The sequence below is a fragment of the Sarcophilus harrisii genome, chromosome 1, assembly GCF_902635505.1.
Source record: "Sarcophilus harrisii chromosome 1, mSarHar1.11, whole genome shotgun sequence".
Classification (NCBI taxonomy): domain Eukaryota; kingdom Metazoa; phylum Chordata; class Mammalia; order Dasyuromorphia; family Dasyuridae; genus Sarcophilus; species Sarcophilus harrisii.
In genome coordinates, this window is record NC_045426.1 from 313,585,711 (window position 1) to 313,612,102 (window position 26,392).

Sequence of the window (26,392 nt, forward strand, 5' to 3'; positions counted from 1 at the left end):
TATACCAAAGTCCTGGATTATTTCCTTGCCTCAAATCTCTCCCCATTTCATCCCATTTTCCACTCAATTGTCAAATTAATCTTCTTAGAGTCGACTGGTATCAGAGTGGATATAGAACCAGCCCTGGAGTTCAAATCCTGACTCAGATGCTTACTAGCTGTGTAACCAATTGCTTCAAAAGAAAGAAAATTGGTACTCCTAAAGCACACTTTGTTACCCCCTTATGCAATAAATTCTAATGGTTCACCACTGCCTTTTGGACCATAGCTCTTCATAACCTCTGCCTCTCATATCTTCCAAGTCTTTTCATACCTTATTTACTCCCAAGTAATGATCCTTTGTGATCCAATAACACTGACCTTCTTATTGCTCTTCACATAAGTCTCCTAACCAAACATTTTCATTGGCTCTCCTGATGCTTGGGAACTTCTCTCCTAATCTCCATCTCCTGGCTTCCCAGACTTCCTTCCAGTCCTAACTAAAATTTTACCTTTTATAAGAAACATTTTCCAGGCCCCTCTTAACCCTAGTGCCTTCCTCTTTTGATTATCTCTAATTTATCCTCTCTATATTTTGTTTATACAATTTATACAGTTATTTGCCTGTTATTTGCCCCATTAGATTGAAATCTCTGAAGGCAGGTGAATTTTCCTTTTCTTTTCTGCTGCTAACTAGCTTGTGATTTTGAGTGATCTCTGGCATCGATTCTCTATTGGTTAAAAAAAATAAAGTAGTTAGATGAGATGAGATATGAGATAAAATTCTACCTCATAGTCTACAGTCTTGTGATTTCTATGGCCATTTCAATGATCATACATGCATGCAATGGATTTCAGTACTATGGGCTTCCATGAGCAAGAGGAAGGAGAGTTCAGGGACTTGGATGTGGCAAAAATTGGTACTCTGTACCTTGGACAACTGTTCTGATTTGCATGTGTGTAGGTTGTGCAATGGATAAAGCACTGAGCCTTGGAATCAGAAAAAATTCATCTTTTTGAGTTCAAATCTAGCCTCAGACACTTACTAGTTGTGTGATGCTAGGCAAGTCACTTAGTCCTATTGCCAAAGTTCCTCATCTGTAAAATGAGCTAGAGAAAGAAATGGCAAACCAGTATCTTTGCCAATAAAACTGCAAATGGGGTCAAGAAGAGTCAAAAGTGGTTGAAAAATGACTGAACAGCAAGCTCTTTGGCTAGGAAACTGGATTTCAGGCTTCTTCTTTTCTCGATTATTGTATTTCTTCTATCCTAGACCCCTAAACCAGTGATATGAAGCTCATCAGCAAGGCATGAGTTAGTATGGTATAGTAAAAACAATAAATTTGGAATCCAAAGGCCTGGGATTGACCAGGAAAAGGGAAACAAGTTATCTGATGTTAGGAAAAAAAGAATCAGTGACATATTGGATGTCAAATAGCTCTAGCTCACTCCACAGGTACGTACGACTCTACCTCCTCATTCCCATTAAACTTCTCATTTCCCATCACAGAGGAATTATTTCTTTACTTCTACTTTAACAATTTTTTAAAAAGACACAATTTGCAAAAATCTGATGGATTACTGGAGTGAAAAATGAAATTTATTTCTTAAAACTTTAAATCTCTTTTAGACTAATAGGAGATATTTAGAAATATCTGATTTTGATTACTGATTGGAAATTTTCACCAGGAACACTACTTGTCCTATCTGAGGAAGGACTGGGCCTTTTTGCTTTTGAGTGTTTTGCAAGGCTGGTGAAACATAAATCTGGTTTCCTCTGATTTGTTAAGGCTACATACATACATATATACACATATATTTTATACATAAAATATATGTGTATATATTTGTCTTGAGAACAGTCCTGTGGAAGTGACTCAAATCTCAAAACAGAGATTGAGGCTAATATGTCAAGGAGGTAGTGTGACATTTTTCTTCTGTACAATAAATCTTATGATCCTGAGAACATATATCTATCAAATGTATGATTTTGGAGCTTAGCCTTCAATAATCAGTCTGCTGCTACTATTTCTGATTCTATCAACACTCACAATTTCTTTCATTGAAAGAAATTTTCTTTTGGGATTATACTTCTTTGATAACTAAGTCTATGGTCCACAGAACTTTCCTCCCTGCCCCTTTCATGACATTGAATTACTCTTATAACAGTTATTCTGTTAGAATAGAGATTGATGGCTGATCTGTCTAGATGGTTCTGTCTAGATGGTCCTGATCTCCAAATGGTTTTGATCTCTACATGGCTCATAGCATCATATGGAGAGAGCTGGAAGGGATTTCAGAGGTTATCTAATTCAATCTTCCCACTTGTACAAAAGTGAGCAATTTGACTCACATCACACAGATAATAAACAGAAAACTTAGGTTTCTAACTCTGATTTGCTGACTTCATAGTTAGTGATCTTTTCACATCTTCCCTATTCTGATTTCAGTAGCTTTCCAATCCAGCCTCGATCTGGTCTGCTACTTTTATCTTTCACTAATTATCAGTTTAGGATCCCTTTTGCCATCATTCCCAACACCCAGTCTGAAAATTTTCACATCTAGGAAATTTCCACTATATGATTTCTTGATTTCTCCTTTCCTGCTTTCCAACTGCTGAGCACTAAAAAACAAACAAACAAAAAACCCCAAAACTCCTGATATAGCTTTGATTTCATTCCTTGTAAATTCAACGTGCATAATCTTAGGGTGGCTCATTGTTCAACCATCTTATTCATTTACTACCACTGAGACCAATTCCAAACATTTCTTTTTTCCTTAGACTCATCATTTCCCATACTTGAGGATCTAGCCTGCTATTTCAACAAGATTTGCCGCCACCAGACAAGAGCCTCTCCATAAGCTTCCTGGAAATTTCATCAGTACCTACTCTCTCCTTCCCTCTGATGACAGAAGTATTTTAGTAGAAACTAAATCTCTCTACCTGGATCTTTGATTTCATGTTCTCCCACCTTTGCCAGGAGCTTTCAGCAATTTAAGATTTTTTTTTTAACCTGTTTTGATGTGGACAGATTTAAAGCCTTAACTTTCCCTCTCCTTTCTCTCCAAGACTGAATTATTCTATAGAAAATAAGTTATACCAGCACAAAGTTGAAATCAACCCATTCGCTGAAACTGCTAAACCTTAAGCAAAATGCCAAAGGCCGGTCGTAGTTTGAATGTCAGTGGAGTTTGTTTTTCAGGATTCGGTGCTTCGGTACTCAGATCCCTGAGAGCAAAGGGTCCCGGGGACCTCTCGCTGCCGGAAAGTAGCTAGAGAGAGCTGAGCTGAGAGACAATGGACTCTTCACTGTGGCTTCAGGTGTGCTCAGCACTTTTCTGCTCACTCACTAAATCAAGGCTACAGGGATACTTTGCTTATAAATCATCCCTGCGTAGCGGGCAGGGGAGGCTTGGTCCAGATCCTAGGGTTAGCCCTGGTTTTGCTCTATTTGGGAAAGGCAGATGACTGGTGTCAGACTCTCAGACCCGGACTGAGAGGAAGGCCAACTTAAATTTTATGCCGAGAGCAGAGAGCAAAGGAAAGCACGCTGTCGGACCAGCAGAACTACCGGCCACCGGAGACCGACGCGGAGTCCCAAATAGTCGAACCAACTTCCACAGGGAACACCTCTAGATGCCTATTCCCTCGGGACTTTAAAACTCACCTTGGGGCTTTGCTGAAGTGAGGTCCGGTTCAGGACAGCGGCAGAACTACCTGACAGTGGGAAGGGATGTGCGTACGGGCTATGCTGCGATGCGCTCCGAGAAGCACCTGGGCATCCCCAGCCGCCCCGGCTGTCCGAGCCTCTTGTGAGCCTGGTGCAGTCTCCTCCTTCGGTCCCTCCTCCCTGGGCTGGCCTCCCAGCCCCAGACACCTCCCTCAGGATCCAGTCAAGCCGGCCCGACTAAGGACAGCTCCATAGCTCCCTCTGAAGCCCCACCGCCGAACTGCGGGCAGTCAAAGCCCTTCCAGCTGGTGCAGGTTGCTCTTGAGACACGATATGGCCGTGGTTGCCCCGCCTTCTGAGGTCCTTCCTTTGGCCACCGGCCCGAGTCCCCTCGGGAGAGGGACAGTGCCGGCTTTTGGAGTCCCCAGAAATATCCTTGAGCCTGACCTTTACCAGACAGACCATTTCTCATCGCAGGTCTAGGCTGGAGAAGGACCTTCTGAATCCCCCCTCTTCTTGCCAAACGAAAAGGGACGCTCTCTTCCCTTGCTGCCTTTGGGGAGGAGAACCGCAGCCCTCTAGCGATGGGCCTGTGTTACTACGAGACTTGTGGCGTTGAAGAAGAAAGCATCTAAAAACACCGCTCCTTGCCTTCACCTACTTGCCTGTGCAGTCAGATGAAGCAAGAAAGCATGGTTGTACAGAACACAATTGTCTGGTTAGTTGTTCCCCTATATTTTCGACGAGTTCCAAAATGACTGTCACTAGTTCCAATTACAATTTGCCCAACTGTAGCTGATCATACCAATAGGAACTCGGAATGCTTTGCCACAGGTCCAACACAAACAGTCCCTATGGACATTTGGGGTGACTTTGAGAATCTCCCGTTTTTTCTGAACCAATTCCATTTAGCTTTGCTCATAGAGCGCAGTGCCTTCTCTGAAGATCGCTCACCATGGTCCTGTGCCAGTGTCTCCCATGTCACACAATCAATTCTAAAGTTCTTAAGAGAGATCTTAGGGAGTGGAGCCAGAATGGTGAAGAGCAGACACCATATCTATTTGACCTCCTTGGAGCTTCTCTAAATTAATAGCAAATTAAGCCTCTGAACTTTTGGAGTTGGTTTTGGAGTGACAGAATCCACAGATATTTGGAGTACAACAAATTTCCAGAAGATACTTTGGAAGAACTTCAGAACAGGTCTGTTTCAAGTGGGCAGGGGGAGATGCTACTGAGTCCAGACCACAATGCAGGGAGCCCCAGGGGACAGGAAACCAGAGTGTTGGGGTTTTCAGCACCTGGGAATCTACTCTTAGATTCTTAGATTAGGCTCTTAGGCTATTCTGTCCTGGTTGCAAGCTGGTGATTCAGCAGATTTTCTCTAAAGCAAATACAAAAAGCAAATTGTGAGTCAATGAATTCTAAAAGAATGGGAACTTACCCAGCACCTGAAGTCAGTGAGCAATAGGGGCCTTGGGGCAAACTAAAGTGACTGTCACCCCTTTGCTTTAAGAGCAGACCTCAATCTTAAAAAAATGAGCAAAACCCCAAAAAGAACTCTGATCATAGACAGCTTTTATGGAGAAAGAGAAGAACAGACTTCAAACACTGAGTATCCTAAAAGCAAATCAACTCCAGATGATGCTCCAAAGGGTGATATAAGTTGGTCTCCATTTCATAAGACTCTCTTGGAAGAATTCAAAAAGGATCTTTAAAGAGTTAGAAGAAAAATGGGGAAAGGAAATGAGATATTTGCAAAAGGGCATGGAAAAGGAAAACCAGAAATTATCTGAAGAAAACTCCTTAAAAAATAGACTTGATAAAATGGAAAAAGCATATAACTGCTTACAAAATAGATATGAAAAAGAAATCAATTCAGTGAAAAACGACATCTGTGAAATGGAAAAAATGCAATGAACAGAGCACTTCATATAAAAATTCAATTGGCCAAATGCAAAAGGAAATAAAAAAGCTAATTGCAGAAAATAATTCACTAAAAATTAAAATTGAAAACTGGGAAAACAATTTTACATTCAAAGGTTTTGATAAAGGCCTCATTTCTAAAATATATAGAGAATTAACACAAATTTATAAGAATTCAGTTGGGCAATTGTCAATGCTGTAAAATTACCCATGCATATAACTTGTAAATAAAAAGCTATTAAAAATGTATTTTCAAGCCATTCTCTAACTGATAAATGGTCAAAGGATATGAACAGGCAATTTTTAGATGAAGAAATTGAAACTATTTCTAGTTATATGAAAAGGTGCTCTAAATCACTATTGATCAGAGAAATGCAAATTAAGACAACTGAGATATCACTACATACCTCTCAGGTTGGCTAAGATGATAGGAAAAGATAATGACAAATGTTGGAGGGGATGTGAGAAAACTGGGACACTGATACATTGTTGGTGGAATTGTGAACGGATCCAACCATTATGGAGAGCAATTTGGAACTATGCTCAGAAAGTTATCAAACTGTGCATACCCTTTGATCCAGCAGTGTTACTACTGGGCTTATCTCCCAAAAAGATCTTAAAGGAGGGAAAGGGGTCCACATGTGCAAAAATGTTTGTGGCAGCTCTTTTAGTAGTGGCAAGAAACTGGAAACTGAATGGATGGCCATCAATTGGGGAATGACTGAATAAATTATGGTATATGAATGTTATGGAATATTATTGTTCTGTAAGAAATGACCAGCAGGATGATTTCAGAGAGGCCTGGAGAGACTTACAGGAACTGATGCTAAGTGAAATGAGCAGAACCAGGAGATCATTATACACGGCAACAAGAAGACTATATGATGATCAATTCTGATAGATGTGGCTCTCTTTAACAATGAGATGATTCAAACCAGTTGCAATTATTCAGTGATGAAGAGAGCCATCTACACACAGAGAGAGGACTGTGGGAACTGAGTGTGGACCACAACATAGCATTTTCACTCTTTCTGTTATTGTTTGCTTGCATTTTGTTTTCTTTCTCAGTTTTTTTCCATTCTCGATCCAATTTTTCTTGTGCACCAAGATAACTGTGTAAATATGTATACATATATTGGATTTAACATATATTTTAACATATTTAACATGTATGGACTACTTGCCATCTAGGGGAGGGGGGTGGGAAGAAGGAGGGGAAAATTTAGAACAAAAGATTTTGGAAGGGTCTTTGCTGAAAAATTACCCATGCATATAAATAAAAAATTTTAATAACATTTTTTAAAAATTAAAAATTAAAATTGAACACATGGAAGTAAATGACTCAATGAGACTTCAAAAATCAGTTAAACAAAAAAAAAAATGAAAAAATAGAAGAAAATGGAAAATACCTCATTAGAAAAACAACTGACCTGGAAAACTGATCTAGGAGAGACAATCTAAGAATTACCTCTAGCAGTCTTTGGCTCTAAATCAACTATAGTAGGAAAAGACAAATCACCTTATAGTTCATGGACCATAGAAAATCTGAAGCAAGAAAAGAAAGTTATTTAAATTGCCAATTGGCTAAGTAATATGAGCTTACTCCTCCCCTCCGCCCCCCTGCCACCTCCTAAACAGAGAGCCTAGACATCATCTTTCAGGAAATCATCAAGGAAAATTGCTTGGATGTCTTAGAACCAGAGGGTAAAATAGCCATTGAAAGAATTCACTGATTACTTCCTGAAAAAGACCCTCAGAATGAAAACTCCAAGGAACATTATCGCTAAATTTCAGAATTATCAAATCAAGGAGAAAATACTGTAAGCAGCAGAAGCAAACGATTCAAATATTGAAGAGCCACAATCAGGATTACCCAGGACCTAGTAGCTTCCACTTTAAAAGAGAGGTGTTGAGCCTTGTATCCTTTTTTCTGACCACCTTATGAGCACTTCCTGGTATGAGTTCTCCATAAAATAATCTTTTTGGCAAGCCCACATTTGGCATTCCAACAATGTGACCAGCCCAACAGACGTGTATTTTCTGTAGCAGAGTTGGAATGCTTGGTAGTTTAGTTGGAGAAAGGACCTCAGTGTCTGGTACCTTATCCTGCCAGGTGATTGTCATAATCTTCCTAAGACAATTCAAATGGAAGTGTTTCAGTTTCCTAGCATGGACCTCATATATTGTCCAGGTTTCACAGACATACAACAATGAGGTCAGCACAAGGGCTCTGTAGACCTTCATTTTGGTAATGTAATTATCCTCTTCCACACTTTCCTCTGGAGCCTCCCAAACACTGAGCTAACTCTGGCAATATGTGTGTCAACCTCATTATCAATGTAAACATCCCTGGAAAGTATACTGCCAAGGTAAAAGAACTTATGAACACCACTCCAAACTTCACCATTTGCTATAATTGATGGCTCCATATTTGGATGGTGTGGTGCTGACTAGTAGAAAACTTGTGTTTTCTTGGTGTTAATTGTTAATCCAAAATAGCACAAGTAGCAGAGAATTGGTCCATACTTTGTTTCATCTCAGCTTTGGAGGCTGCATTGAATACACAATCATTTGCAAACAAAAAAATCATGCATCAACACTTCCTCTACTTTAGCTTTGGCTTGCAGCCTTTTCAAGTTGAAGAATTTGCCACCAGTCTGGTAGCTGACTTTGATTTCATGTTTATCCTTGTTGGGAACAAGAACACAGCCTTGTTTCAACCCATTGGTGATTGGGAAACTTGAAAGCATTGTCCATTGTCCAGAACCTAAGCAAGCATGCCATCATGAAACTTACAGACTCTACTAATGAACTTCTCTGGGCAACCATCCTGACATCATTGAACTTGTTGGTTATAAGGAGAAGTTAGTTCCGGATGAAATGCAGGACATCAAATTTATAGAGATCCTTGAATTCGTAATTCCCCAGGCCACCTCTTGATTTTGAGGATAAAGTCTGCTGGGAGAATTTGGACCAGAGAATTTCAAAAGGTCATTCCTACTTTCTGGCCCTAGGGGAATATCCATCCCACCCAGCTTAAACAGAGTGATTGCCTTTATTCATTTTAGAAATAGATGTTTAGATAAGCTTCATCTAGTTCTCATAGGGAGCTAGTACATCAAGAAATTGATGGAATGTGGGTTTTAGTTTTACCCCATTAGTTGATTCATATAATAATGTGTGTCACTTAAAAAAAACAATCTATAAAGGAAGGTGTCATAAGCTGCTTCATGAGGATATTTAGTCTCAACCTGTTTGATACATTCATTTGTATAGATAGATGACTACTAGACAAGAATTCTTGGTAGGATTCAGGTCACTGTTTAGAACTTCATAAATTTCCAAAAGCTTTGAAGCTATTGGGAAACTTATTTCCTTCCAAATCCCTTTTGACACATTCTTGGTATCTATGAGGACAGGAAATAAGCCATGTTAAACTATTTACAGGATTCTGGGAGAAGTCTGTAAAACTTTTCATGAAAGTATAAAAGATCCACCATTATATTATGTCCCCCCAAAGGCCTTCTGACTTGCCAGCATCTGGAAAAAGCTCTGGGCATAGAGGAGAATCTTCTACCTCTTGTAGTCATCATGGTTACAAGAGGTATTTCCGGTTTCTTTTCTTTACTAGCAGCCCTTTGTTTTTCCTCAGGGTCTAAGCTGTGGGAAAAGCCTGTGTCAGTATTAAATGTACCTCAAAAAGTCTAAAACCTAATTATATCCATTATAACTGGAACCTGGTTATATCTAATCTTCTTTTGCCATCTCTAAACATCATCATTTCCATTTAATCTTTGTCCAATGTGCTATGAGCTTTTTAATTTCCTGATAGAAGTTCTTGCTTAATTTTCTTCCCCTGACATTTGTTCACATATATGATCCCATTTTTGAGGAACTTATAATCAAAATTGTATTGATTCAAAAAGAGAATACTAGGGGGCTGGAAGGAGAACTCCAAATCCATAATCCCAAGTGTGGTAGGGATGAGAAAAAATTTATATAAATTGCCTATATACTTGTTTGACATTTTTGCTATACTTGAAAATATTGACAATCCTAAAATTTTCTTCCCCTCTCATTTTACTCCTTGCCTCTTTCTTTTCTTTTCCTCTTTCCCCTTCTTTCCTCCCCCTTCTTCTCCCTCTACTCCCTTCTCCTTCTTTCCCTTCTTCCATCTTTGCCTTCCATATGTCCTTCCTGCTCCCTTCTTCAACTTCCCTTTCCTCTTTCACCTCTCATTCCCTCTTCTGCCTTCACATACCCTTTGAGTAGTACATACAGGAGGAGGGCCAGCAATGGACCTGTATAATAGATGTATAATACAAGTGGGTTGAGGGGTAGGCAGAGGTTATATTGAGCTGTTTTTCTGTTCTTGGTTGGCAGCTAAATGGAGCAGTGAATAGAGTGCTGGGCCTGAATTCAAGTAAGAGTCATCTTGCTAAGTTCAAATCTAGCTTTAGATGCCTTTTCTGACAACAAAAGTATGTGAAGAGGTTAGGTTGACATAAAAGCCTTTTTCAGGATCTAACACGTTTCCCCACCTTTTCCTCACCCACTCACAGAAAGAACTTTAGAGACAAGATCTGAAAGTTAGACAACTCTGAATCCTAGTGCTGCTCCATGGTAACTGAACGAATAATCATTACTTGTCATATAGTCTTCAGAGAGAACAATTTGGGAGGTATATGGAGTGTTTACCATTAAGCAAGGCTAGGTCTTGGACTGAATGATCAAATCTGCTGGATTAGGAAGTGGAAACCAAAGAAAAGATTAATCTTCAAGGCATTAGCTGGCTGGAAGCCCTCTATTCTTTATTTTCAAAAATTTGGCCCCTGGGAGATAAAAAGCTTCATTCTTCTGAACGAAGAAGAAAAGGAATGCTTTTTCCTGGTCTTGATTCAAGGTTTTTTGTTTGTTTTTAAATCTTTTCTGTAAAAGATTAAAACTATAAAATGAGGATAATAATAGTACTTATCGCTCAGGGTTGCTGTGAGAATTAAGATAATATTTATAAAGACTATAGTTTTATGCTTGGCTTATGTGGGAGCTTTAATTAATGCTTATTTTATTCCTTATTCCTTCAATCAATGAATAAGCATTCATTAAGCACCTACTATGTGCTAGGCTCTTTGCAACGGATATAAAGACAACAATGCAGCAGTTTCTGCCTTCAAGTAGCTTTTATTATTTTGTGAGAAATGACATGTTCATATGCATGTAACTGTATACAAAATAAATACAAGTTAATTGTTGTTGTTTGTACTGCATTCTAGACATCAGGGAAGTAATGTTATTGGATTGAGAGAGGGAGGGCTAGGCAAAGTTACCTGCCTCACTTTCCCCTTCAGAGCCATCTGGATCCAGTCATCTAAAATAAAAATAACTGGAGATGGCCCTCACAAGTTAGAGCAAGAGGGAGGGAAGCAGTAGCAGCTATAGGGAATCAGGAAAAGTCTTATGTCAGCAGTTGAACTGAGTTTTTCCATGTATGTCCTGCTACTGTGTCCCAATGTATTCTGTATCTCTATCCCTGAGTCCAGGACACTTGTGTTTTTTATATGAATCTCTGCACAAAGGCTTTAGCCACATATTCCTTACATGGATGTCCTTTCATGTTTGTTCTGTCTACTCTGTAGGAGAGTGAGCCCTAGTTTATCAGAAAGAAGGGAACAAATATTTGTTAAATGCCTACCATATAACAGGCAGTATGCTGAACATTTTTCAAGTATTTTCTCATTTAATCGTCACAATAGCTCTGTGAGATAGATGCTATTATTATCTCCACTTTACAACTGAAGAAACTAAAATGTGACAACAAGCTCAGGGACACACAGTCAGTATTTTTGGCTGGATTTGTATTCAGGTGTTCCTGACTCCAAGAAGTGCTCTTTCTTACTGTATTACCAAGCTGGGAACATGATATATTGCTGCTTTTTCATATTGTGTCCAACTTTGCTTGGAATGAATTCCTTGACTATTAAAAGTAAATGTATTGGTGAAGGCTCCTGAGCTATGTTTTAGAAGAATCTGGTCCAACAGAGTACTTCGAAGTTCATAGCCCTCTTCTGGGGAAAGCTGGGAGCAGTGGTGGTTGTAGTGATGGTGGTGTTTCTCCAGGTGCTAAACAAATACAATATTTATCCTATTTGCTTATACGCTATTGTAAGAAACAAATATTTGTAAAGTGGTTTAATAAATGCAAGTCCACAATATCAAATTAGGTGAGGTAAAGTACTTGATAGCCATAAAAACTTACATACAATCATAGGATGTAGAGACCCTAGACATCTTGTCTAATTTCTGAATTTTAAGGATGAGGAAAGGAGCTCTCATAGAAAAGTGATTTGTCTAAGATCAAACAGGCTGTAAATAAGAGAGCCAGAATTCATATCCACAGCACTATAATGTATTTGTAAAAGCATGCTATTATCATACATTTTCATGTGGGACATGACCAATGACTAAAGATGGGGACTTTTTATTTTTATTTTAAAAATTTTATTTACAAAGCATATGCATGGGTAATTGACCCTTGCAAAACCTTTTGTTCCAAATTTTCCCCTCCTTCCCCCTCTCCCCTCCCCTAGTTGGCAGGTAGTCCAATACATGTTAAATATATTGAAATACATGTTAAATCCAATATATGTATACATATTTATACAGTTATCTTGCTGCACAAGAAAAATCAGATCAAGAAGGAAGAAAAAGAAAAATGAGCAAGAAAACAAAATGCAAGCAAACAATATTGTTGTTACCATCTATAAAGATCTCCTGGTTCTATTCATTTCACTTAGCATCAGTTCATGTGAGTCTCTCTAATCCTCTTAATGTGGGAAAGATTCCTATCTTTGATTCGCAACCCTCCCCACCCCCCCAGTTAATGTAATTACCCTTTAACTCACAAATCCTGGTCCCTTTGTATTCCAATAGAAGATCCAGACCTGTCCCAGCCCCACCTAGATCTGAGCCAACTTTGGGGCTACACCCAAAAGCCCCTCGAGCTAAATCTCCCATTATAAAAGGGAGATGCTGGGACCCCCTCTTTGTAGAGATCCCAAATATGTAGCCATGTGAGGACCCTCTGTCCACTGGACCCTCTGTCTGGTGCCCTCCTTATCTCTACCTTCACCTATCTCCTTACTTCCAAACCCAATAATAAACCTCTTTTATCAATCTAGCTCTTGGGCCAATAAATGCCTTTATTTTATTTATTTATCGGGGACTCACACTGCTACTAGACCTCATTTACCTCCATATCCAAGGGGGTTGCAGGGGAGCTTTGCTTGACTCCCTCTACCCCAAACCTGCCACTAGATCTCAACTAAACCCTAATTTCATTAAGGTACTCCAAATCTAGACCTCAACACTCTCTGAAATCATCCTGCTAGTCGTTTCTTACAGAACAATAATATTCCATAGCATTCATATATCATAATTTATTCAGCCATTCTCCAAGTGATGGACACCCACTCAGTTTCCAATTTCTGGCCACTACAAAAAGGGCTGCTATAAGCATTTTTGCACATTTGGGTCCCTTTCCCTCCTTTAAGATCTCTTTGGGTTATAATCCCAGTAGTAGCACTGCTGGATCAAAGGGTATGCACAGTTTGATAACATTTTGAGCATAGTTTCAAACTGCTCTCCAGAATGGTTGGATCTGTTCACAATTCCACCAACAATGTATCAGTGGATGGAGATTTTTTTTTGAATGTGAGGAAAACACATTAAAAAAAGATAAAAATTCAAACTAGCAAGGAGCTATATCCTTCCACCATAACCAGTCTTGTAAAACAAACCAATAATCCAAAACTTGATAGTCTATAAAAATTTATTCAAACTTCTTCCTCTTATATCTCCTCATATTCTTCCTGCAAGGACAGGACTATGCCCCAAAATTTGGAGGCTTGTGAAATCATGCTTCTGATTCAGTCAGGCAGAATCATCATGAATCATCCCTAAAGGATGAAAATGTTCTTTATAAGATCTTCCCATTACTGTCATCCTCTTTTTATCATTCTCATTGATTGGGTAACAATAGTCTCAGGCCAAGCCTTTATTGGTCATTGTTTGAGCTTTAATTGACTCAGAGTGAATGCAAATAGCAATTGTCCAGGTTTTGGCCAGAAACCTGAATATCTTCTCCCAGGTCCATGTCCAATCATCCTAGTCTATTTGACCACTAGACCCAGAAAGGTGCAGAAAAGAAAATGAGAGTGGTGACTTTGCATAGCCCTCCCTCATTTAAATCCAATTCATTTGCATGTCATGGTGTCATCTCCCTCATATCATGGTCCTCTTTGAGAAGGAAAGATGAACAACACTTACCCAATTATGTAATAAAATACAAACTTTTTAGCCTGATTTTTAAGGTGTGCCCTACCTCCTCTAAATCTAACCCTGATTTATCGTTCCAATTTATTCTCCCATTCTTCTTCAGCACAATTTTTAAGCTTAAAGCCAAATTACTCAACTAATTATTCCCTGAACAGGGAGTTAAACAAGCATAATTGGGTGATCTCTTCTGAAGAAATTACAAAAAGATCAATGAGATAATGCTCAAAGGGCTATCAAACTGTGCATACTCTTTGATTGGTCCAGCAGTGTCTCTACTGAATCTGTATCCCAAAGAGATCATAAAAGAGGGGAAAGGACCCACATATGCAAAAAATGTTTGTAGTAGCCCCTTTTGTAGTGATGAAGATATGGAAACTGAGTGGATAGATGCCCATCAGTGGGGGAATGGCTGAATAAGTTATGGTATATGAATGTTATGGAATATTATTGTTCCAGCAGGATGATTTCAGAAAGGCCTTACATGAACTGATGCTAAGTGAAATGAGTAGAACCAAGAGAACATTGTACACAACAACAAGATTATGTGATGATCAGTTATGATGGACTTGGTTCTTTTCAACAATGAGTCTTGAAAGAAAGGTGAAAGGATGGATGTAGAGACAGAGATGAACTGAAGCAGAAATTATTACAGTCTGTAATAGTCAAGAACAACCAAGTAGTGCATGCTGGACCTGATGTCAGGAAAGACTCATCTTCCTGAATTCATATCTGATCTCAGACACACACTACCTGTGTGACTCTGGGCAGGTTACTTAACTCTATTTTTTTTAGTTTCCTCATTTGTAAAAAGAACTGGAGAAGCAAATAACAAACTCCTCCAGGATCTGTCAAGAAATCCTCAAATGACATTTTGAAGAGGCCTAAATGTCTAAACAACAAAGTCCTAGTTAGACCACATGTAACAAGGATATAGTACTGGACTTAGAGTTGATGATCTGATTTCAAATCCTGCCTTAGACACTAGTTGTATAACCTTGGGTAAGTCACTTAGCTTCTCTAAACCTCAGTTTCCCCATTTGTAACGTGAGAATAATAATAGCATCTACCTCACAGTACTATTGTGAGAGTGAGATAGCATAATATTTGTAAAGGTACTTTGGAAATCTTAAAGCTATATAAATCTTAGCTATATTCTGGGGTATTGTAATCAATTTTGGAAACTATGTGCTAAGAGAAATATTATCAGACCATAGTAAATCCAGAGTAGGGCATTCAGGATGATGAGGGGGTCTAGATGTTGTACACACATACAAACACACACATATATACACACCCAAATGGGAAAAGAGGTTTTTGAGAACTCTCTTCAAAAACAAAAACCGTATCAAATAGAAAAGATATTTTATGTTACTACAAAGAACAGAATGAGCATCAAAGGGTAGAAGTCACAATGAGTCAAATTTTATCTCTAAGAAAGGACAGGATGTAACTAGAAAAGGAAGAAAGAAAGAAAGGAAGGAAGGAAGGAAGGAAGGAAGGAAGGAAGGAAGGAAGGAAGGAAGGAAGGAAGGAAGAAAGAGAGGAAGGGAGAGAGGGAAGGAGGGAGGGAGGAAGAAAGGAAAAAAGGAAGGCACTGTACCTAATTTTTTTTCAACAACTAACATGATTTTGATATCTAAATGAGGAAAGGATAAGTCAGAAAAAAAGAATTATTGGCCAAAATCATTAATGATAAAATAATTGAATAAAAACAACATATTAAAAATATTCTTTGTAATATGAGTTTATTTCAGGAATGCAAAAAGAGTTTAACATTAGGAAATCAACTAGCATAGTAAATTACATCAATAATAAAACCAACAAAGGCTATTGAAGATTCAACTCTACTTACTCATGGTGCTGATTGCCTACAGCCTTAATCATAGTTTGCATATGTCCATTCCTCCATCTATGCATTCATTTTTTAAAAATAATCTTTTTTTAAATAATTTTTTAAACTTTTAACAACAGTTATTTATTATGGTGGTATGGTAAAAACAATTATTGCAAAAAATCTGAAAAAGTCAGTTTTATTAAAACCTTGTTTTTACATCACAGTAATTTATGGCTCTTCTTCCTACAAACCCTGCCTCTTCTACCAAGTGAACATTCCCTTGTAATCAAATAAAAACATTTAAGCAAAATAACAAAATAATTATGTCTGACAAGAGTTCATAATTAGATATTGTTTTAAATACATTATCTTGTTTGATTTTTATAATCTTGAAGTAGGTAGTGCATATATTATTATCTCCATTTTATAGATGAGGAAACTGAATTTCAGAGAAGTTAGCTGAATCAAGATTCAATGATTATAAAAGATCCTTAACTAGAATGATCTACAAATCTAGTGATCTTTCCCCTATCTTATTGGGAAGGGGGCAAGAAAACGTATATTTGTTTTGTTCCTAATATATGCCAGGTACTGTACTTAGTGCTTTTTAAAAAATAAATATTATCTCATTGATTTTCTTTTTTGTTTGTTTGTTTTTAATAATATTTTATTTTTTCCAAACACATGTAAAGATAGTTTTCAACATTCATTTTTATAAAACTTTGTGTTCTAAAATTTTCTCTCTCCTTCCCTTTTTTACTCCTTCCCCAAGACTCCAAGCAATCTGATATAGGTTAATTATGTGCAATTCTTTTAAACCTATTTCTTTATTTGTCATGTTGTACAAGAAAAATCATACCAAAAGAAAAAAAAATTTCAAAATAACCCTGAGAGGTAGGTACTATTATTATTTTCATATTACAATTGAGAAAACTAGAGGCAGACAGAGGTTACTTGACTTGCCCAATGTTAAATAGCTATTTGAACTCAGGTTTTCCTGACTCTAGGCCTAGCCTCTAGTGAATACCAGTTGCCTCTTCACATATTTCCAAGACTACTCTTAGAAAGTTTAAATCTTCTTATACCTTATACTTTCTTCCTTAATACTCTGCAATCCAGTGCCATTGTCCTTGCTGTTTCTTAAAAAAGATAATTGCTGAAACAATTTCTAGTCATATGAAAAGATGCTCCAAGTCATTATTAATCAGAGAAATGCAAATTAAGACAACTCTAAGATACCACTACACACCTGTCAGATTGGCTAAGATGACAGGAAAAAATAATGATGATTGTTGGAGGGGATGCGGGAAAACTGGGACATTGATGCATTGTTGGTGGAGTTGTGAACGAATCCAACCATTTTGGAGAGTAGTTTTGAACTATGCTCAAAAAGTTATCAAGCTGTGCATACCCTTTGATCCAGCAGTGATACTACTGGGATTATATCCCAAAGAGATTATAAAGAAGGGAAAGGGACCTGTATGTGCACGAATGTTTGTGGCAGCCCTTTTTGTAGTGGCTAAAAACTGGAAACTGAATGGATGTCCATCAGTTGGAGAATGGCTGAATAAATTGTGGTATATGAAAATTATGGAATATTACTGTTCTGTAAGAAATGACCAACAGGATAATTTCAGAAAGGCCTGGAGAGACTTACATGAACTGATGCTGAGTGAAATGAGCAGGACCAGGAGATCATTATATACTTCAACAACAATACTATATGATGACCAGTTCTGATGGATCAGGCCATCCTCAGCAACGAGATCAACCAAATCATTTCTAATGGAGCAGTAATGAACTGAACTAGCTATGCCCAGAAAAAGAACTCTGGGAGATGACTAAAAACCATTACATTGAATTCCTCAATCCCTATATTTATGCACACCTGCATTTTGATTTCCTTCACAAGCTAATTGTACAATATTTCAGAGTCTGATTCTTTTTGTACAGCAAAATAACGTTTTGGTCATGTATACTTATTGTGTATCTAATTTATATTTTAATATATTTAACATCTACTGGTCATCCTGCCATCTAGGGAGGGGTGGGGGTAAGAGGTGAAAAATTGGAACAAGAGGTTTGGCAATTGTTAATGCTGTAAAGTTACCCATGCATATATCCTGTAAATAAAAGGCTATTAAATTTAAAAAAAAAAAAAGATAATTGCTCTGCTGACTCCTTACATTTCTGTTGGCTGACCCCATGCTTAGAATACTCTTCCTCCTCACCTTTGCTTCCTGTCTTCCCTGGATTCCTTCAAGTCTCAGCCAAAATCCATCTTTAATTAACTAGTACTTTCCCTCTGTTGATCTTTCCTAATTTATCTATTATATAGCTTGCTTGTACATAGCTGTTATCATGTTATTTCTCCCAGTAAACTGTAAAATTCTTGAGAGAAGGAACTGTCTTTTTACCTTTCTTTGTGTCCCCATTGCTTAGCAACAGTTCCTGGTGTATTCTTAGTGCTTAAGAAATTTTTATTGACAATTTGACCAATTAGTAAAGCTCTTGCTTATTGAGACATAGTCCTCTTTATTTGAAGATCAGCAACAGGACATGGCCAAAACAAATACTAACAGATATAAGCCTCTTGTAGATAAATATAAATCATCCTAACACCTTATTTTTGAAGACTAGTAAGCAGCAGCTACTCACAAGGCTATTTGTCTGTGTAAGTTAAATACCTTGGTTCACATGCCAAGTTTATAAGAATGCATTTTACAACTTTTTAATGCCCTGGGGATCATGAACTTTGAAAAACTTTTCATGTTAAGCCAATGGGAAGCAGTCAAGAAGTTATTGAAAAAAATTCATTTGTGTAGGTGACTCCAGCCCTAGACCACCTTTCAACAACAATGAAATCCTTGCCTGTCTTTTATTGACCACCTCATCCAGAGTATGTTTCCCTTTAGGGATAGAAAGAAAACTTCAGCATCTGGCTTCGCTCCTCTCTTCTTTTCTTCTCTTTTCCCTTCTTCTTTCTTTTTTATTTCTTCCTTCCTTCCTTTCTTTTTCCTTTTCTTCTTTTCCTCCTTCCTTCTTTCATTTGTTCATTCTTTTCTTCCTTCATTTATTCATTACTTTGTTCCTTCCTTCCTTTGTTCCTTCATTCCTCCCTCCCTCTCTCTTTTTTCACTCTTTCATTCTTCCCTCTTCCATTTTCTTTCTCTCTCTCCTCTCCAACCTTTGAAAACAATAGGAAGAAAGACCTATATCTTGGAACGGCACTCCCTCTACATTGGGTGCAGAGCCCAATTTTAACATGAAGTTAAAAGTCAAGAAATAGATTTGAAAAATGAACAAGCAGGAAAAAAAAGAACATGACCATAACAAGATACAATAAAAAATCAAGACACAAACCCAAAAAAAGACAATGATGTCAAAGTAGCTATAATCAAAGCTTCTAAGAAAAATGTGAATTGGATACAAATTTAAAAAGAATTCCTAAAAAATCTTTAAAAGAACATTAAAAATCAAATAAAAAGGTAGAGGAAAATTAGGAAAAGAAATGAGAATGATACATGAAAATTATGAGAATTAAAGTCAACAGCTTAGTAAAAGAGGCATAAAAATCTGCATACTTTAAAAGCAGAATTGGCAAAATAGAAAAAGAGGTATACTAAAGAAAACAATCCTTTAAAAATTAGAAGTTAATCATACCATGAGACACAAATAAAAATAATACAAAATCAAAAGAATGAAAAAAATAAAAGAAAATGTGAAATATTTCTTTGGAAAAACAATTGACCTGGAAAAAAATTGGTTGAGGAGAAATAATATATAAATTATTGAACTGTCTGAAAGTCATGATAAAAAACTATAGACATCATATTTCAAAAAATTATCAAGAAAAACTATTCTCAAACCAGAGCATAAAATAGAAATAGAATCCATTGATCACTTACCAGAATGAAAACTCCTGGGAATATTACAGCCAAATTTCATAGCTCTCAGACCAAGGAAAAAATATTGCCATAAATAAATAATATATTATGGAACTCTATAAGGATCACATAACATTTAGTTGCTTTCACATTAAAGAATCAGAGGATTTAGAATATGATATTCTGGAAGGCAAAAAAACTGGGATTACAACCAAGAAAAATCTATCCAGCAAAATTGAGAAAAATGAATATTCAATGAAATAAAAGACTTTTATGCATTCCTGATGAAAGGACCAAATATATAATTGGACTTTCAAAAAAAAAAAAGACTCAAGAGAGCAACAAAAAGGTAAACATGAAGGAGAAACCATTAGGGAATCAATAAAAATAAAAAGTTTACATACTGATATGGGAAGATAATTCATTATTAAGGAAGTTAGAAGTAGTATACATAGGCAGCAGACATGAATGTGAGATGTCTCTAATAGGATGATTTAAACAAATAAAATTAAACAAAAAAAAAAAGCAAAAAAGAGGCAAGCATTAGTTTTAAAAAACTCATATAAATGAGGTATGAAAGGAAGGGTTTTTACAATTAAGGAGTAGATGGGGGATAGATAAAAGATAATTCTTTAAATTTACTGCCATTGGAATTGGTTTAAAGAAGGAATAATACACTTAGTTGGGTATGGAACCCCAACTGTCTTATAGTACAAGGAAGTAGAATGGGAAAGGGATTAGAGAAGGGAGAGCAGGTAAAGGAAAATAGTGATTAGAAGCAAAAAAATAATTTCTGAGGAAGGACAGGCTAAAAAGAAAGAGAAAGAAGGATAAACAAGGAAAAAACAAGATGAAGGGAAATATACAGTTAATAGTCATAACATGAATGTGAATAGGATGAACTCACCCACGAAATGAAAGCAGATAGCAGAATGGATTCAAAACCAGAATCCAACAATATATTGTTATAAAAAAACACATATGAAACAGAGAGATGAAAAATAAAAATGAGGGACTTAATCTTTTATGCTTCAGCAGAGGCAAACACACACACACACACACATACAAATCCAGGAATTGCAATCATGATCTCAGACAAAGCAAAAGCAAAAACAGATCTAATTAAAGGAGGTAAGTAAATTACATTTTGCTAAAAAATGTTTTGCTAAACTTAAAAAAAAAATTAGTTCTGATACTAAGATAAACTATTTGGAAAATAGGCAAAGATGTTCGAATAAATACTTCTTACAACACAAATTTGCTTCTGATACCTAAATCAAGAAGAGCAAAAAACAAACAAACAAACAAACAAAAAACCAAAAATAAAAAAAAAACCCTAAACTATAGACCAACTGTCCTAATGAATATTGCTGTAAAAATTGTAAACAAAATATTATCAATGAGATTATAGCAATATATCAAAAAAGTCATAAACTATGATCAGGTAGAATTTATACCACAAATGCAGATATGGTTCGATATTAAAAAAAACTTTCAGCATAATTGTCTCTATCAATAATAGCAACAATAAAATATCAGAAATCATATGATTATCTCAATAGGTGCAGGACAAGCTTTTGATCAAATACATCACTCATTTCTATTATAAACACTAGAAAGTATATAAATAAATGGAGCTTTCCTTAAAATGATAAATAGTATCTATCTAAAATTATCAGCAAATATGTAATAATGATAAGCAAAAAGCTTATAAGGTGAGGAATAAAACAAAGATGCCTATTATTCCCATTATTCAATATTGTTCGAGAAATGTTAGTTGTAGCAATAAGATAAGAAAAAAATGGAAAGAATCAGAATAGGCAACTAGAAAACAAAATTATCATTTTTTGCAGAAGATATGATGTTATATTTAGAGAGTCCTAGACAATCAACAACGTTAGCAAAGTGGGCAAGATATAAAATAAACTCACATAAATCATCAGCGTTTCTATATATTACTAACAAAGTTCAGTATGAAAAGATAGAAAGAGAAAGTTCATTTAAGATAAATACAAACAATATACAATATTTGGGAGTATGCCTGCCAAAACAAACAGTAACTATATGACTACAATTATAAAACTTTTCACACAATTAAAGTCAGATCTAAACAAGTAGAGTAATGTTAATTGTGCATAGATAGTTGAACCAACATTAAAAAAAAGAGATAATTCTACCTAAATTAATTACTTACATCATCTAAAGTTATTTTATAGAGCTAGAAAAAATAATTACAAAATTCATCTGGAAAAATAAAAAGTCAAAAATATCCAGGGAATCAATGAAAACAAAAGTGAAAAAAAGAGGCTTTAAATACCATATTTCAAGCTGTACTACAAAGTGATAATCATCAAAACAATCTAGTACTGGCTAAGAAATAGAAAGGTGGATCAGGGATATGCATGTATAAATGACCATGGTAATCTAGTATTTGACAAACCCAAATATCCAAAATTTTAAGAAAAAGAATCATAATTTGGCAACAATTACTAGGAAAACTGGAAAGCAGGTTGGCAGAAAGTAGGGATAGATCAACATCTAACACTGTATGTAAAATCAAAATGGATACCTGATTTGGTCATAAAAGGTAATATCATAAGTAAATTAGGGGAGCATAAAATACTTTACCTGTCAAGTCAGTAACTATGGGAAAAATTCATGACCAAAGAAGTGACTTTCAGGATATGAAGACAGAATTTCAGGATATGAAATGGATAATTTTGATAACATTAAATTTAAAAGGTTTTGCATAAATAAAACCAATTCAGCCAAGATTAGAAGGGAAGCAAGAAACTGAGAAGACATATTTCCAGGAGATGTCTCCAATAAAGGCTTCATTTCTTAAATATATAGAAAACTGAGGCAAATTTCAACATTCATTTTTGTAAAATTTTGTGTTCCAAAGTTTTCTCTCTCTCTCCATTCCCTCCTCCTTCCCCAAGTCAACAAGCAATCTGGTATAGATTATACATGCACAATACTTTAAACATATTTCTATATTTGTCATGTTGTGCAAGAAAAATCAGATTAAAAGGGAAAAAACCATAAGAAAGAATAAAGCAAGCAAACAAAATAAAAGGTGAAATTACTATGCTTTGATCCACATTCAGGCTCCATAGCTCTCTCTCTGAATATGGATGACATTTTCCATTCTAAGACTATTGGAATTGTCTTGGATCACTACTTTTCTGAGAAGAACTAAGTCTGTCATAGTTGATCATCACATCATCTTGTTATTACTGTGTACAATGTTCTCCTAGCTTTGCTCATCATAGTTCAAGTCAATCTTTCCAGGCTTTTCTGAAATCAGACTGCTGATTATTTCTTATTGAACAATAATTTTCCATTACATTCATATACCATAACTTATTCAGCTATTCCCCACCTGGTGGGCATCCACTCAACTTCCAATTCCTTGACACCACAAAAAGAGCTGCTACAAACATTTTTGCACATGTGGGTCCTTTTTCCTCTTTTATGATCTCTTTGGGATATAGAGCCAGTAGTGAGACTGCTGGATCAAAAGGTATACATAGTTTTATAGTTCTTTGGGTATGAATTGATTCATATTTATATGAATACAAGTTATTCCCCAATTGATAAATGTTCAAAAGCTACAAACAGACAGTTTTCAATTAAAGAAATAAAAATTACCATCATATGAAAAAATGCGCTATCACTATTGATAAGAGAAATGTAAATTAAAACAACATATCATCTTATACTTATCAGAGTGGCCAATATGACAGAAAAGGAATATGATAAATATTGGGGGAATTGTGGGAAAATAGTGACATCAATGCATTATTGGAGGAGTTCTGAACTTATCTAGCCATTCTAGAGAACAATCTGGAACGCTACCCAAAGAGCTATAAAAATGTTCATGCTCTTAGATTCAATAGTGTCTCTACTGGGTCTGTATCTCAAAGAAATCACAAATGAGGGAAAAGGACCCACATGTGCAAAAATGTTTAAAGCAGCTCTTTTTTGTGATCAAAAGAATTAGAAATTGAGGGGATGCCCTTCAATTGGGGAATAGCTAAATAAACTGAGATATAAGATTGTGATGGAATCCTATTATGCCTTAAGAAATGATAAGCAGAATGATTTCAGAAAACCTGGAAAGATTTACATGAACCGATGCACAAAATAACAGCAATATTGTGTGATGATCAACTGTAAATGACTTAGTTATTCTTAGCAATGCCAATTCCAAAGATCTTATGATGAAAAATGCTATCCACTTCCAGAGAAAGAACTGATGACACATGAATGGAGCATGGTTTTTAAACTTAAAAAAATATTTTGGGGGTCTGTGTTTTCTTTTGCAATATAGCTAATATGGAAATGTTTTACATGAATACACACATATAATCAATATAAAATTATTTTTCTTCTCAAGGATGGGAGAGAAGATGAAGAAAGAGAGAATCTGGGACTCATATTTTTAATAATAGCTTTTTATTTTCAAAATATATAGAAAGATAGTTTTCAAAATTCACCCTTGAAAAATCTTGTGTTCTAAATTTTTCTCCCTCCCTTCCCCCACCTGCTTTCCTAGACAGCAAGTAATACAATATGTTAAACGTACAATTCTATTCCACATATTTCCATATTTGCCATGCTGCACAAGAAAAATCAGATCAAAATAGGGGAAAAAATGAAAAAGAGGAAAAAAAAAAGCAAGCAAACAACAACAAAAATGGTGAAAATGCAATGTTGTGATCCATATTCAGTCCCCACAGTACTCTCCCTGGATGCAGATGGTCCCTCCCATCACAAGTGTATTGGAATTGGCCTGAATCACCTTGTTGTTTTCATGTCTGTCAGAGCTGATCATCACATAATCTTCTTATTTCTGCATACAATGTTTTCTTGGTTCCACTCACTTCACTTAGCATCAATTCATGTAAATCTCTCCAGAACTGTTTGAAATCATCCAGGTAATTATTTCTTATAGAACAATAATATTCCATGACATTCATATAGCATAACTTATTCAGCCATTCTCTAACTGATGGGCATCCACTCAGGTTCCATTTCTTTGCCATCATAAAAAGGGGCTGCTACAAGCATTTTTTTGCATATGTGGGTTCTTTTCCCTTTTTTACAATCTCTTTGGGATATAAACCCAGTAGAGACACTGCTGTATCAAAGGGTACACATAATTTGACAGTTCTTTAGGCATAGTTCCAAATTGCTCACCAGAATGGTTGGATCAGTTCATAACTCCACCAACAATGTATTATTAGTGTGGGACTCAAATTTTTAAATTAATTAATTAATTAATGCTAAATTTTTTTATTTACATGTAACAGGAAACAAATAAGAAAATAACTTAAAAAACAAGACATCTACAATACATTTTCTTATAAGAGAAAAAAAAGAAATTAGTATGCTTCTTCTTTCTTCTCTTTCAAGGTTCTTCTGTTGAGAGTGTGAGAGTTACCTGAGGTCAGGAAAGAACCTGAACTGAAGAACAAACACTTCATCATTCAGGCATGTTTTTTCTCCTCTTCACTTGTCCTGGAGAACTCCAAATTGACACATAAACACTGTGCAGGCAGCAATATGGCAGCTAGCAAGTCATTTTTCTGGAGAAAATTAATGATCAAACATCTTTTTCTCATTCATCTTTGGGAAAACTATGACTTTGGTAAGCATCAACTAAGAGAGGGTGGGCCATTGTGGTTCATTAAAAAGAGTGGCATTTGGAGCTTGAGGAGCTTGGTTCAAATTTTAGCTTTCCACTGCATTTTCTTGGGCAAATCACTTTTCTTCTCTGACCCCTCTAGTTCTTCTTTCTGTAAAATGGGAAGAGGAATTTGACTAAATGACCCACAAGGTCTCTTTCAGCTCTAAATCTATGATTCTATGGGCATGAAAGGATTGATTGAATACCTCTTTCGAAGAGCATAAAGACTGATCCTTGCCATTGAGAAGTTTATATTCTCTTTGAAAAGATTAGACATGTGTTTTCAAAAAATAGCAATATAAGGCAGTAAATATTAAGTTCCAAATGACTGATTCAGATAATAAATGTTATAGGAATCTCAAGAAAAGACCAGCTCTTTGTTGGTGAGGGGGTGGGAAGGGAAAGCTTCAAGAGTATTAGAGAAGAATTCTTCTGGTAAGGGAGACATCCTATGGCTCAAGGCCCTGTAACCTTAGAGACCCCATATTACCATCAAGCCTTTGTCATGTGTCTCATATCCCTAGCTTTGTAGCTTATTCTAGATCCATCTTGAATATTGAGATATCTGCAAAACTTTTGCCTTTGTATCTCTATTGCTTAGCACAGTGACATATGCATAGAAAGTGCTTCAATTGAATTGAAATCAATTATTAGTCAAGTGTGACAGGTGAAAGATGAAATGTTTGAGGAAACAAAATTCCTGAACAACTTTTCTTACAGACTTTATCTATTAATTGCATAATTTCTAATCATCTAAGCTCAAATAATCAAGGCTATCTTTGTAAATCTATAAAATGAGTCCTACATCCAAGCCACCAAGTCACCTGTCAATTATTCTTTCATTAGTATCCCCTATTGTCAAGGCCCATTGCTACCATTTAAGTTCAGGTGGTCATCACTTCATGGTGGTAAGGAAACTGAGGGGATTAGAACAGCAAGTGGTAAATTGTGGAAATTCAGTGAACCACACTAACTCCATCTTGTGATTGAATTCTGGAACTAGGTTAGTTCCCTTTTCTATTCAATTATAAGTCTGGTCCAACTTCTGTCTTGTGAGAAAAAACTTTATT

General features: G+C 36.2%; 1 protein-coding gene and 1 pseudogene across 1 annotated transcript in view; both read right to left on the minus strand.

Moving 5' to 3' along the window:
* SCNN1G (sodium channel epithelial 1 subunit gamma) overlaps window positions 1-3,989 on the minus strand; it is a 29,544-nt gene extending 25,555 nt beyond the window's left edge. The window contains exon 1 of the mRNA XM_003761753.2: window positions 3,647-3,989. The gene's annotated coding sequence lies outside the window, so the exon portion shown is untranslated. The remainder of the gene's footprint in view (window positions 1-3,646) is intronic.
* LOC100931819 overlaps window positions 3,873-26,392 on the minus strand; it is a 103,635-nt pseudogene continuing 81,115 nt past the window's right edge.